The sequence below is a fragment of the Orcinus orca genome, chromosome 9 (assembly GCF_937001465.1).
Source record: "Orcinus orca chromosome 9, mOrcOrc1.1, whole genome shotgun sequence".
Classification (NCBI taxonomy): Eukaryota; Metazoa; Chordata; class Mammalia; order Artiodactyla; family Delphinidae; genus Orcinus; species Orcinus orca.
In genome coordinates this window covers 54,977,514-54,991,139 of record NC_064567.1, presented here as the reverse complement: position 1 = coordinate 54,991,139, position 13,626 = coordinate 54,977,514, and the positions used below count along the sequence as shown (strand labels likewise).

Sequence of the window (13,626 nt, the reverse complement as noted above, 5' to 3'; positions counted from 1 at the left end):
CCACAACATTTTTATCCTTGAAACTAATATAATGCAAAGCGGGATTTCCAACAATGTGAAACAAAGCAAGCACTACTGAGTTTTAAAGAGCCCCAGATTGTCGAAAAGGGGAAATTCCTTTCTTTCCCTCAGAGGATCAATCATCTTGAAATGCCTGCTCCAAATACTGGTAGCAATGAAATAATCATTCACCTGAAATAGTGTTTCTTAATGCTAGGGTATGTTTACTTTCTCCTTGAAGCCAAAGTTATCCAACTGTAAATCACATCAAAGAGAAATCAGGGCAGTAGCTAAATATTCTGATTAAAAAATTCTTCAAAAGTCTACATCATGTAATAATTTTGTTGAAATTTGCCTGTAATATGCATGCAATATTTTGCTGGTTTTAAATAATCTCTATGTCCTTTTCTTCATCTGCTTGTTTCAGTGAATTTATGTTTTGAAGTATAGTAACTGAAGAAATAATCCTATCCAAAACCACATGTGCAATTATTTCCTCATAATAACTTTTTATTTTTCATTTGACTTTATATTTTATTAAATTTTAATTAAAATTTACTCAAGTAATACATATTCACTAGGGAAAATTAGAAAATACGGATAAACAGAAAGAAAAATAAATATCAAAGGTGATCAACTAAAGATAATCATAATGGGTATTTTCTATGATCTGTTCAGATGCTTTTCTGCTTGTGTGAATATGTGTGTATGAGGTATTTTAATAGGATCCTACTGTACACATCTACATTTTTCAGCTGGCCTTTTTCTTTTTAAACTTGATGTAATGTGAGCTCATCTTCCCATGTGAATATATATATACTTTTACATTTTAATGATTTCATTTTATCCTTCAGACTCCTTGGATTCATTTTCATTCAACTAGTATTTTCTTATTTCCTATGTAATTTCTTCTTTGACCCATTGGTTGTTCAAGAGTATGTTGTTTAATTTCCACATATTTGTGAGTGACAATTTTCCTTCTGTTAATGATTTCTGGTTTCATTCCATGTGGTCTGAAGAAGATACTTTGTATAATTTCAATCTTTTAAAATTTGTTGAGACCGATTTTGTGGCCTAATATATGGTCTACCATGGAAAATGTTCCAAGTGCACTTGAGAATAATGTGCATTCTACTGTTGTTGGGTGGAATGTTCTGTATGTGTGTCTTGGGTCTAGTTAGTTTTTGTATTATTCCAGTCCTCTATTTCCTTATTAATCTTCTGTCTAGTTGTTTTATCCGTTATTCAAAGTGGGGTATAATTGTCTCCAACTACTGGTATGGAACTTCTTATTTCTCCCTTCAAGTCTGTCAAGTTTTGCTTCATCTTGGGGCTCTGTTGTTATGTGTGTATGTGTTTATAATTTTTATATCTTCTTGATATATTGACCCTTTTGTCAATATATGATGTTCTTCTTTGTTTCTTATAATAATTTTGACCTAAAATCTATTTTACCAAATACTAATATAGAAGCCCCAGCTCTCTTTTGGTTATTATTTGCATGGAATATATTTTTTCCATCCTTTTACTTTCAACCTATTTGTGCCTTTGGATCTAAAGTGAGTGAGTCTCTTAAAGACAGGATAGTATCGTTGTAGAGTTGGATCATTTTTTTAAAAAAATTCATTCTGCCAATTTCTGTCTTTTAATTGGGCAACTTAATCTATTTGCATGTAAAGTAATTGATTCTTTGGGAATAAAGTCCTCTTTGTTTCCACCAGCACCAGGAATCCATACCAGGGATGTAGGCTGCTGTCCTTAAGACTGTCATTGTGCTAGAGAGAGTTGGGTGGGACAAAGGTAAGTTAAAACACCACAAAGTTCTCCTATTGGGTTTCAGAGGGTTTCTTGATTAAGCATTTGCTTGACTGCTGTAAATCTTTGATTATCTTCCATTGTTCTGACAAAGTTGATTCTGACATTTTTAGAAAGCGTTTTCAGTGTTTCTGTTGAGGGATGGGCCCTTGAAGTTTCCTACTCTGCCATTTTCACTGGCATTCTTTCCATCCTTTTTTTTTTTTTTTGCGGTACGCGGGCCTCTCACTGTTGTGGCCTCTCCCTTTGCGGAGCACAGGCTCCGGATGCGCAGGCTCAGCGTCCATGGCTCACGGGCCCAGCCGCTCCGCGTCATGTGGGATCCTCCCGGACCGGGGCACGAACCCGTGTCCCCTGCATCGGCAGGCGGACTCTCAACCACTGCGCCACCAGGGAAGCCCTCCATTCTTTAAAAATATCATTTCCCATTACATTTTAACTCTAATTCATTTAACAAATATCACATTTATGGATATTTATGATGCTTTAAATTTGGGGCTATTATAAATAACACTATTATAGCCAGAATTTATAGAGATTATTTCCTCAGGATAATTCCTATATAAGGAATGATACATTTTAGGAATAAAAGGTTATGGATTTAGAGTTTTATTAGGTAGATGACAATTAACATTAGCAGAGAGGAAAAAGAAATCTCAGATCCCTCATAATTTCAGGAGTCAAATCTTATACCTTTTAGGATCTTATGATGAAGCATTTAAATGAATTAACATTTATTCAGTTGCACCTTGTTTTACTCTTCCACTAAAATAGCCCGTTTTCATATGTTAGTTGATGAATGTGAGCCAGGCCCTAGTGCCCTAGTGTTGGTTGAAGTTGTACACTAACCATGAAAGGCCCTGTTGTGCCTTAAAGACAAGATAGAGGATAGAACCCAATTCCTTTGACATGGGGGCTATTTCCATCAGCTCCACATAATTTCTAATTTAAATGCGATTCCCTGCCATTCAGAGGCAAGTGGCCTGAATGACCAGATCATTCATCTGCAGAGCACCAACAGGATAAGCCATTCAAAAATCTAAAATGTTATAAGCTTAGGGTGAACTGTGTCTGTAAACAATTATACCTCTGAATAATTTGTTTTTAAGCTATTAATATAGTACGTGTAGTAAACCTGTAGTAGATATTCAATAAATTTAACAAACCCCTCTTTCTCTTGTAGCAACCCTCCCCTCAGTCCCTTCAACTCTCCTTCCTATTAACTATGATAAGCTCCATTCTAATTCTCTGTATAAAGCAAAGCCATTCTGTCATTCACATTTTATTCTATAATTAGTGACTGTAGTCATATAGTAGTCTATCTCTTTTTATTATATTGCAGCTATTTATATTTTATTCCTCTCTTCTTGTTCTTACCTGACAAAACCATCCACAAACATAATTTGAATTGGAAAACTTATTCTTTTGGCTGACTGTGCTTGTATTTTGACACTCAAGATCCATTAGATTCTTCTATTTTGTTACTTTAACATGACATATTTTATCTTTTAATTGATTTTAACAAGATAGAGAATATTTGTGACTAAGATGTCAAAGTGGAAGAAAAGTATAGTCCCCTCTTCTAAGTGTTGGGTGAGATCTGGGATTTTACAACCTATTTCTAGGATGTAAAATCTCCTTGAAGCCACTGGGAATTCTGCATATGGGGAGACTCAGATACACTGGGCAAATATTACCCAAGAGAGACTTTTCGCTGTTGCTATTACAGAGACTTTTTGCAAACCTGCAAAAGTCCTTCTACTCCAGGATGCAATGTAGTACTAACTCCAAAACGCTGAGGACCAAAGTATTTCAAGACCAATTTTTAAATTCCAGAGAAGGGTTATAGTCTAGGATTTTTTAAAATGGGGTTAAAGCAGTAATCTTTTCCATTAATTTCCTGTTATTTTTTCCTTAAAGAGAATTGATATAGGGACAAATTCTGAAGTGGGAATAGGACATGGCCATCAGTTTAGTAAAGTTCTGACTAGCACTTGTTTGCATCCTTCCCTACACTTCTTTGACACTTGACCATTAGCATCAAGATCAAATTATTTTTTTCAAGAGCACTCTGTATGAGAAGCAACGGTTATGTCTCCCAAGAGAAAGAAGGCATCATTTACCAAAAAGCCAACACTCTATTCCTATTTATTCTTCCATTCATTATTTGTGAATTGCTCTATATACTTCAGAAACTGGGCTGCATGGTGATGGAAGAGGTGTGTGTTATTTTCAAAGAATGAATGTCATATCAGAATTTTAGGGTCAGCATACTGTTTCTGTTAGCTTCCATGGAAATATCCAAGGCTAAGTCTAAGCTCATAACCTGTTACACGTAAATTCAGTGAAAATAAACACACACAAATCTTTAATTCATTCAGATTGTACCCTGCATAACTGTTAAAACTTGTTTTAATTTTCTCTTTTCATCCAGTTATTTGGAAAACAGTTTTACTTCAGCTTCAGTCTGAAATGTGGAAGCAGACTGGCTTAGATGTGCTGATTGAGAGTGAAATCATCTTATTCATGTGTAAAAATCTCTCTTCTATTGGATCAGGTGTTCCAGCAAATAATTACTAAATGAAATATGTACTTACTGCTAATTTTTATGGATAACAATTAAGAAGAATTTACAGTTATCTTCCTTTTATTCTGCAGTTTCTGGCAGAGGTACCAAAATTTTCAAGGAGGGTCTGTACAATCACAGCTCAATCAGAAAAAGGAAGTACTTCAAGTCCTCCTGAGAAAGGGTTTCTTTCTGATCCAGGAAATTTCAAAATTTGGCTCTTTGCATTTGTACCAAAACATTACAGAGATTTTTGGAATCAGGTTGCTAAAGCCTTGGGTGGCTCATGCATCTTCAATAGTAACATTAAGATTTACTGAATGGACTAGCCAGAAGCAGTGGAAAGAAGTTGCCCACAACTCTGTTCAGCAGTTTTGCAATGGACAAAATGTCAAGTTAGAAAAATTGTCAGCTATGAAGTTGCAGCATGCTTTTCCTCCACAAATAAAGCCCAGTGTGACATTTTATATAAGTTGCATTTCAAAAATAAGGAAATGGTATCTTTTATCTCTAACTAGGTTCTGGAATTAATTTGCTCTTTTTTTACTTGCAGCAATATATTTGTCCTCCAATGGCATATGTTTCATCAGGGCAACCATGTGGAAAACTCAGACACAAAGAAGTGTTTGTTTCTTGCAAGAGCAGTGTGAACAGAGCATTAATGTAATTTTGATGCCAGATAAAGTACTTTGTTATAGCAGAGAGCATAATAATGAAGAGACTTATAGCGAACCTGGTTTGTTGGTCTTTGGATTTCTCCCATGGTACAGTAGTAAAGTTGGCTCAACCATTTCAAACAGCTGAGTATACTGTGAATATTTCTTATTTTCCCCTCCCCCCTGCATGGAGTAGCCTATGGGAATTTCAGAAATTTAAAAAAAATTTATAAAGGATTTTGTCATGCAGACTTGGTCCAATAGGTGTGCAGCTGTTTATATTTTGAATGGTTTTTAAGTGTAGGTAAGATAACACTCCACAATGAAGTTCATCAGCCTTTAGGATACAGGATAAATCTATTGAATAATTTATCGCAACACTAAAGAGAAGTTTTGCTTAGAAATGGGGATTTATGTGGTGATTCAGTTCTTATGGAAACAGTACAAGAAAATAAAGATGAGGATAGTAGCCATATTTTAATAGAAATGAGCTGGGTTAGAAAGGCTAATCCACACGTATTTTAGGATTGTAAGAAAACAACTCTGGTGGAGAGGGAGGATTGTTGGATGTAAAATCAGGGGACTAGATTAGAATACCAATTCGGTTGAGCCACTTAGAGCAAGTGACAATGGTGGGGATAATAATGCTTAACCAAATTATCTCATATGGCACTTGTGAGATGAGCAGTTAATGTACTAAGTAATACTAAAGTTCTTCGAAAATTAGAAATTACCCATCAGTTATTATTTCAGAGCAGGTTTAACAATAAGAGATGGACAGATGGACAGATCTTACCTAATCTAAAAAAAAAAAAAGACAAATGTATACCTCCAATAATACATACAATTTGGCATTCCACTAAAATGTAACTGGTAACTAAATCGAGATCTGTTTCCTGTGGTATCTTGGGTTTCCATATTAAGTGTCAGCTTTAATATATCTTTTTATGCAGCTTATGACATCACAACTTCATTGTAGGTCCCTGGCAAGGATGATTGAGAGTAATTGATAGGAGGCTCAAAACGTAAACTAAAGAAAAATCCGCATCTTTCTCTATACTCCCCTTGTGAAGTACACTCAGCTTCAGGGAAATGTGGGGATATTTTAATAGAATCTTCACTGTCAAGCTGCTTTCTGAGAACTGACTAGTTGTGTGCTGGACAGGATCAGACCCCTGGCCAACACAGACCTAAATGAAGGGATACACAAATGGAATGAGTTAAATAAAATTACTTTTTTTTAATGTAATACTATTATTTTATAAGAAGATACTTCAGTTCAAAGCCTTTGTGATTCAAGACAGAATAATCATCAATCAACCAACAATGAATTAATCAAAATGTTGTCAAGTTGAGACCCTGGTGGGTCTATTTTTTTTTGCAGTACGCGGGCCTCTCACTGTTGTGGCCTCTCCCGTTGAGGAGCACAGGCTCCGGACGCGCAGGCCCAGCGGCCATGGCCCACGGGCCCAGCCGCTCCGCGGCATGTGGGATCTTCCCGGACCGGGGCACGAGCCCGCGTCCCCTGTATCGACAGGCGGACTCTCAACCACTGTGCCACCAGGGAAGCCCGGGTCTACTTTTATTAGGAAATGATTAATTTATGATCAGCTTATTAATGTTCATTTGTATTCAAAGAGAGTTTGTTGTCTATTAAATATAATGTCATGAAATCTTAGTTTCACTATGAATTTTCTTAAACTTCTACCTAGCTTCTGCTGACTTATCCTAAATCCCAAATAGTGGAATTCAAACCTCTCTTCATAATCTGCTGAACCTCAGAATATTGGAAATTTAATGCATCATCATGTTTTAGTCCTCCAAAAATTAGTCCTCCAGACTTTTTCTGCCCTTTCAGTTTAGAAAAAGAATTATTTAAGAACCAAGAGAAAGGTTTTGACAGTACTTTATTCCAACAGGAAGTTCTGTAAATATCCAAAGAAACCTTATTGCTCAAATATTGCCAAATTTTTTTGCAGACCCAAGATATTGAGATAGTCATAATCAGCTCAATTTCCCCATCCTTTGGCATTCAGAGCTCTCACTGTGTAAAATAAAATGTAATAAAAATGAAAAAAATTAAACATAATCTTAAAAAGCAAGAAAAGAGAAATAGTGAATCATCCGCTGGGGTTGGAAAAGCTTAGTTGTTTATCTTGCTGAAACCTCTGTAATTTTTGATTTTCCTTGAATGGTTAGGCAGGGACAGTAGTATTGAAAGACCATTATGAGTCAAGGTTCTGGGTTCTATTTTTATTTCCATGTTCTTGCATCTAGTTGAATTTCCCCATTAACTAAATACTGAGATTTTGAGTATATTGTTAAGTAAATGTTTATATAGGCTTAAGATTCTTGGATTAAAGGTTCTATAAAGGAAAAGAATATTATTGCTGTTACTCATGAGAAATAGCTTTAGTGCTGATTTTGGCATGGTCTGGCAGCCTTCATGTTGGCTAGCAGAGAAAAGTCAACACAAATTCATCAAGCACATTCCCTGCACCAAGTACTAACAGCATAAGAGCTATCATGGTGGGAATTAAGAATACTTCCTTTAGAAACAGATAATTGAGTACAAACAGTCTTTCTCATGAAAATAATACAAATAATTTATCTACTCTTGATTAACTTCCTGGTAGGATGCTGGGCACTCAGTAGACTTGTTGATTGACTTACCCCCACTTCCATCTGGTTAATTTTATCCTTTATCCAACCCACCTGAAGCAAGCAGGGTAGATTATTCAAGATGAGCTTTTTTGTGTGTTTGTGTTAGCTATTATTTTTTTTTCTTTATTGGAGTATAATTGCTTTACAATGGTGTGTTAGTTTCTGCTTTACAACAAAATGAATCAGTTATATATATACATATGTTCCCATATCTCTTCCCTCTTGCATCTCCCTCCCTCCCACCCTCCCTATCCCACCCCTCCAGGCGATCACAAAGCACGGAGCTGATCTCCCTGTGCTATGCGGCTGCTTCCCACTAGCTATCTATTTTACGTTTGGCAGTGTATATATATCCATGCCACTCTCTCACTTTCTCCCAGCTTACCTTTCCCTCTCCCGATATTCTCAAGTCCATTCTCTAGTAGGTCTGTGTCTTTATTCCCGTCTTACCCCTAGGTTCTTCATGACATTTTTTTTTTCTTAAATTCCATATACATGTGTTAGCATACGGTATTTGTCTCTCTCTTTCTGATGTACTTCACTCTGTATGACAGACTCTAGGTCTATCCACCTCATTACAAATAGCTCAATTTCGTTTCTTTTTATGGCTGAGTAATATTCCATTGTATATATGTGCCACATCTTCTTTATCCATTCATCCAATGATGGACATTTCGGTTGTTTCCATCTCCGGGCTATTGTAAACACAGCTGCAATGAACATTTTGGTACATGACTCTTTTTGAATTATGGTTTTCTCAGGGTATATGCCCAGGAGTGGGATTGCTGAGTCATATGGTAGTACTATTTTTAGTTTTTTAAGGAAGCTCCATACTGTTCTCCACAGTGGCTGTATCAATTTACATTCCCACCAACAGTGCAAGAGGGTTCCCTTTTCTCCACACACTCTCCAGCATTTATTGTTTCTAGATTTTTTGATGATGGCCATTCTGACTGGTGTGAGATGATATCTCATTGTAGTTTTGATTTGCATTTCTCTAATGATTAATGATGTTGAGCATTCTTTCATGTGTTTGTTGGCAGTCTGTATATCTTCTTTAGAGAAATGTCTATTTAGGTCTTCTGCCCATTTTTGAATTGGGTTGTTTGTTTTTTTGTTACTGAGCTGCTTATAAATTTTGGAGATTAATCCTTTGTTAGTTGCTTCATTTGCAAACATTTTCTCCCATTCTGAGGGTTGTCTTTTGGTCTTGTTTATGGTTTCCTTTGCTGTGCAAAAGGTTTTAAGTTTCATTAGGTCCCATTTGTTTATTTTTGTTTTTATTTCCATTTCTCTAGGAGGTGGGTCAAAAAGGATCTTGCTGTGATTGATGTCATAGAGTGTCCTGCGTATGTTTTCCTCTAAGAGTTTGATAGTTTCTGGACTTACATTTAGGTCTTTAATCCATTTTGAGCTTATTTTTGTGTATGGTGTTAGGGAGTGATCTAATCTCATACTTTTACATGTACCTATCCAGTTTTCCCAGCACCACTTATTGAAGAGGCTGTCCTTTCTCCACTGTACATTCCTGCCTCCTTTATCAAAGATAAGGTGACGATATGTGCGTGGGTTTATCTCTGGGCTTTCTATCCTGTTCCATTGATCTGTCTTTCTGTTTTTGTGCCAGTACCATACTGTCTTGATTACTGTAGCTTTGTAGTATAGTCTGAAGTCAGAGAGCCTGATTCCTCCAACTCCGTTTTTCATTCTCAAGATTGTTTTGGCTCTTTGGGGTCTTTTGTGTTTCCATACAAATTGTGAAATTTTGTGTTCTAGTTCTGTGAAAAATGCCAGTGGTAGTTTGATAGGGATTGCATTGAATCCGTAGATTGCTTTGGGTAGTAGAGTCATTTTCACAATGTTGATTCTTCCAATCCAAGAACATGGTATATCTCTCCATCTATTTGTGTCATTTTTAATTTCTTTCATCAGTGTCTTATAATTTTCTGCATACAGGTCTTTTGTCTCCTTAGATAGGTTTATTCCTAGATATTTTATTCTTTTCGTTGCAATGGTAAATGGGAGTGTTTTCTTGATTTCACTTTCAGATTTTTCATCATTAGTGTATAGGAATGCCAGAGATTTCTGTGCATTAATTTTGCATCCTGCTACTTTACCAGATTCATTGATTAGCTCTAGTAGTTCTCTGGTAGCATTTTTAGGATTCTCTATGTATAGTATCATGTCATCTGCAAACAGTGACAGCTTTACTTCTTCTTCTCCAATTTGGATTCATTTTATTTCCTTTTCTTCTCTGATTGCTGTGGCTAAAACTTCCAAAACTATGTTGAATAAGAGTGGTGAGAGTGGGCAACCTTGTCTTGTTCCTGATCTTAGTGGAAATTCTTTCAATTTTTCACCACTTAGGACGATGTTGGCTGTGGGTTTGTCATATATGGCTTTTATTATGTTGAGGAAAGTTCCCTCTATGCCTGCTTTCTGCAGGGTTTTTATCATAAATCAGTGTTGAATTTTGTCAAACGCTTTCTCTGCATCTATTGAGATGATCATATGGTTTTTCTCCTTCAATTTGTTAATATGGTCTGTCACATTGATTGATTTGCGTATATTGAAGAATCCTTGCATTCCTGGGATAAATCCCACTTGATCATGGTGTATGATCCTTTTAATGTGCTGTTGGATTCTGTTTGCTAGTATTTTGTTGAGGATTTTTGCATCTATGTTCATCAGTGATATTGGCCTGTAGTTCTCTTCCTTTGTGACATCCTTGTCTGGTTTTGGTATCAGGGTGATGGTGGCCTCATAGAACGAGTTTGGGAGTGTTCCTCCCTCTGCTATATTTTGGAAGAGTTTGAGAAGGATAGGTGTTAGCTCTTCTCTAAATGTTTGATAGAATTCGCCCCATGAAGCCATCTGGTCCTGGGCTTTTGTTTGTTGGAAGATTTTTAATCACAGTTTCAATTTCAGTGCTTGTGATTGGTCTGTTCACATTTTCTATTTCTTCCTGATTCAGTGTTGGCAGGTTGTGCATTTCTAAGAATTTGTCCGCTTCTTCCAGGTTGTCCATTTTATTGGCATAGAGTAGCTTGTAATAATCTCTCATGATCTTTTGTATTTCTGCAGTGTCAGTTGTTACTTCTCCTTTTTCATTTCTAATTCTATTGATCTGAGTCTTCTCCCTTTTTTTCTTGATGTGTCTGGCTAATGGCTTATCACTTTTGTTTATCTTCTCAAAGAACCAGCTTTTAGTTTTATTGATCTTTGCTATCGTTTTCTTCATATCTTTTTCATTTCTTTCTGATCTGATCTTTATGATTTCTTTCCTTCTGCTAACTTTGGGGTTTTTTTGTTCTGCTTTCTCTAATTGCTTTAGGTGCACGGTTAGGTTGTTTATTCGAGATGTTTCCTGTTTCTTAAGGTAGGATTATATTGCTATAAACTTCCCTCTTAGAACTGCTTTTGCTGCATCCCATAGATTTTGGGTCGTCGTGTCTCCATTGTCATTTGTTTCTAGGTATTTTTTGATTTCCTCTTTGATTTCTTCAGTGATCACTTCGTTATTAAGTAGTGTATTGTTTCGCCTCCATGTGTTTGTATTTTTTACATATCTTTTCCTATAATTGATATCTAGTCTCATAGCATTGTGGTTGCAAAAGATACTTGATACAATTTCAATTTTCTTAAATTTACCAAGGCTTGATTTGTGACCCAAGATACGATCTATCCTGGAGAATGTTCCATGAGCACTAGAGAAAAATGTGTATTCTGTTGTTTTTGGATGGAATGTCCTATAAATATCAATTAAGTCCATCTTGTTTAATGTATCCTTTAAAGTTTGTGTTTCCTTATTTATTTTCATTTTGGATGATCTGTCCATTGGTGAAAGTGGGGTGTTAAAGTCCCTTACTATGAATGTGTTACTGTCGATTTCCCCTTTTATGGCTGTTAGTATTTGCCTTATGTATTGAGGTGCTCCTATGTTGGGTAAATATTTACAATTGTTATATCTTCTTCTTGGATCGATCCCTTGATCATTATGTAGTGTTCTCCTTTATCTCTTCTAATAGCCTTTATTTTAAAGTCTATTTTGTCTGATATGAGAATCGCTACTCCAGCTTTCTTTTGGTTTCCATTTGCATGAAATATCTTTTTCCATCCCCTTACTTTCAGTCTTTATGTGTTTCTAGATCTGAAGTGGGTCTCTTGTAGACAGCAAATATATGGGTCTTGTTTTTGTATCCATTCAGCCAATCTGTGTCTTTTGGTGGGAGCATTTAGTCCATTTACATTTAAGGAAATTATCGACATGTATGTTCCTATTCCCATTTTCTAAATTGTTTTGGGTTCGTTATTGTAGGTCTTTTCCTTCTCTTGTGTTTCTTGCCTAGAGAAGTTCCTTTAGCAGTTGCTGTAGAGCTGGTTTGGTGGTGCTGAACTGTCTCAGCTTTTGCTTGTCTGTAAAGGTTTTAATTTCTCCTTCAAATCTGAATGAGATCCTTGCTGGGTAGAGTAATCTTGGTTGCAGGTTTTTCTCCTTCATCACTTTAAATATGTCCTGCCAGTCCCTTCTGGCTTGCAGAGTTTCTGCTGAAAGATCAGCTGTTAACCTTATGGGGATTCCCTTGTGTGTTATTTGTTGTGTTTCCCTTGCTTCCTTTAATATGTTTTCTTTGTATTTAATTTTTGACAGTTTGATTAATATGTGTCTTGGCATATTTCTCCTTGGATTTATCTTGTATGGGACCCTCTGTGCTTCCTGGACTTGATTAACTATTTCCTTTCACATATTAGAGAAGTTTTCAACTATAATCTCTTCAAATATTTTCACAGTCCCTTTCTTTTTCTCTTCTTCTTCTGGGACCCCTATAATTCGAATGTTGGTGTATTTAATGTTGTCCCAGAGGTCTCTGAGACTGTCCTCAGTTCTTTTCATTCTTTTTTCTTTATTCTGCTCTGCAGTAGTTATTTCCACTATTTTATCTTCCAGGTCACTTCTCCGTTCTTCTGCCTCAGTTATTCTGCTATTGATCCCTTCTAGAATATTTTTAATTTCATTTATTGTGTTGTTCATAATTGTTTCATCTTTAGTTCTTCTAGGTCCTTGTTAAATGTTTCTTGCATTTTGTCTATTCTATTTCCAAGATTTCATCTTTACTATCATTATTCTGAATTCTTTTTCAGGTAGACTGCCTATTTCCTCTTCATTTGTTAGGTCTGGTGGGTTTTTATCTTGCTCCTTCATCTGTGTTGTGTTTTTCTGTGTTCCCATTTTGCTTATCTTACTGTGTTTGGGGTCTCCTTTTCACAGGCTGCAGGTTCGTAGTTCCCGTTGTTTTTGGTGTCTGTCCCCAGTGGCTAAGGTTGGTTCAGTGGGTTGTGTAGGCTTCCTGGTGGAGGGGACTAGTGCCTGTGTTCTGGTGGATGAGGCTGGATCTTGTCTTTCTGGTGGGCAGGTCCACGTCTGGTGGTGTGTTTTGGGGTTTCTGTGGACTTATTATGATTTTAGGCAGGCTCTCTGCTAATGGGTGGGGTTGTATTCCTGTCTTGCTAGTTGTTTGGCATAGGATGTTCAGCACTGTAACTTGCTGGTCGTTGAGTGAAGCTGGGTGCTGGTGTTGAGATGGAGATCTCTGGGAGATTTTTGCCATTTGATATTATGTGGAGATAGGAGGTCGCTTGTGGACCAGTGTCCTGAAGTTGGCTCTCCCACCTCAGAGTCACAGCACTGACTCCTGGCTGCAGCACCAAGAGCCTTTCGTCCATACGGCTTAGAATAAAAGGGAGAAAAAGTAGAAAGAATTAGTAGAAGAAGAAAGAAAGAAAGAAAGAAAGAAAGAAGGGAGGAAGGAAGGACGGAAGGAAGGAAAAAAAGAAAGAAAGAAGATAAAGTAAAATAAAATAAAGTAAGGTAAAATATAATAAAGTTATTAAAATTGAAAAAATTATTAAGAGAAAAAAACCAAA

General features: G+C 36.4%; 1 protein-coding gene across 20 annotated transcripts in view; it reads left to right on the top strand.

The window, feature by feature from the left end:
- Positions 1 to 13,626, top strand: part of MTERF1 (mitochondrial transcription termination factor 1) — a 547,773-nt gene that overhangs the window by 306,816 nt on the left and 227,331 nt on the right. The window contains exons 9-10 of one of the 20 annotated variants that reach the window (XR_007479187.1): positions 1,722 to 1,800; positions 4,935 to 8,239. The exons of the other annotated variants lie outside the window; for them this stretch is intronic. The gene's annotated coding sequence lies outside the window, so the exon portion shown is untranslated. Of the gene's footprint in view, positions 1 to 1,721; positions 1,801 to 4,934; positions 8,240 to 13,626 lie in introns of those variants that run through there. 20 annotated transcript variants of the gene reach the window in all.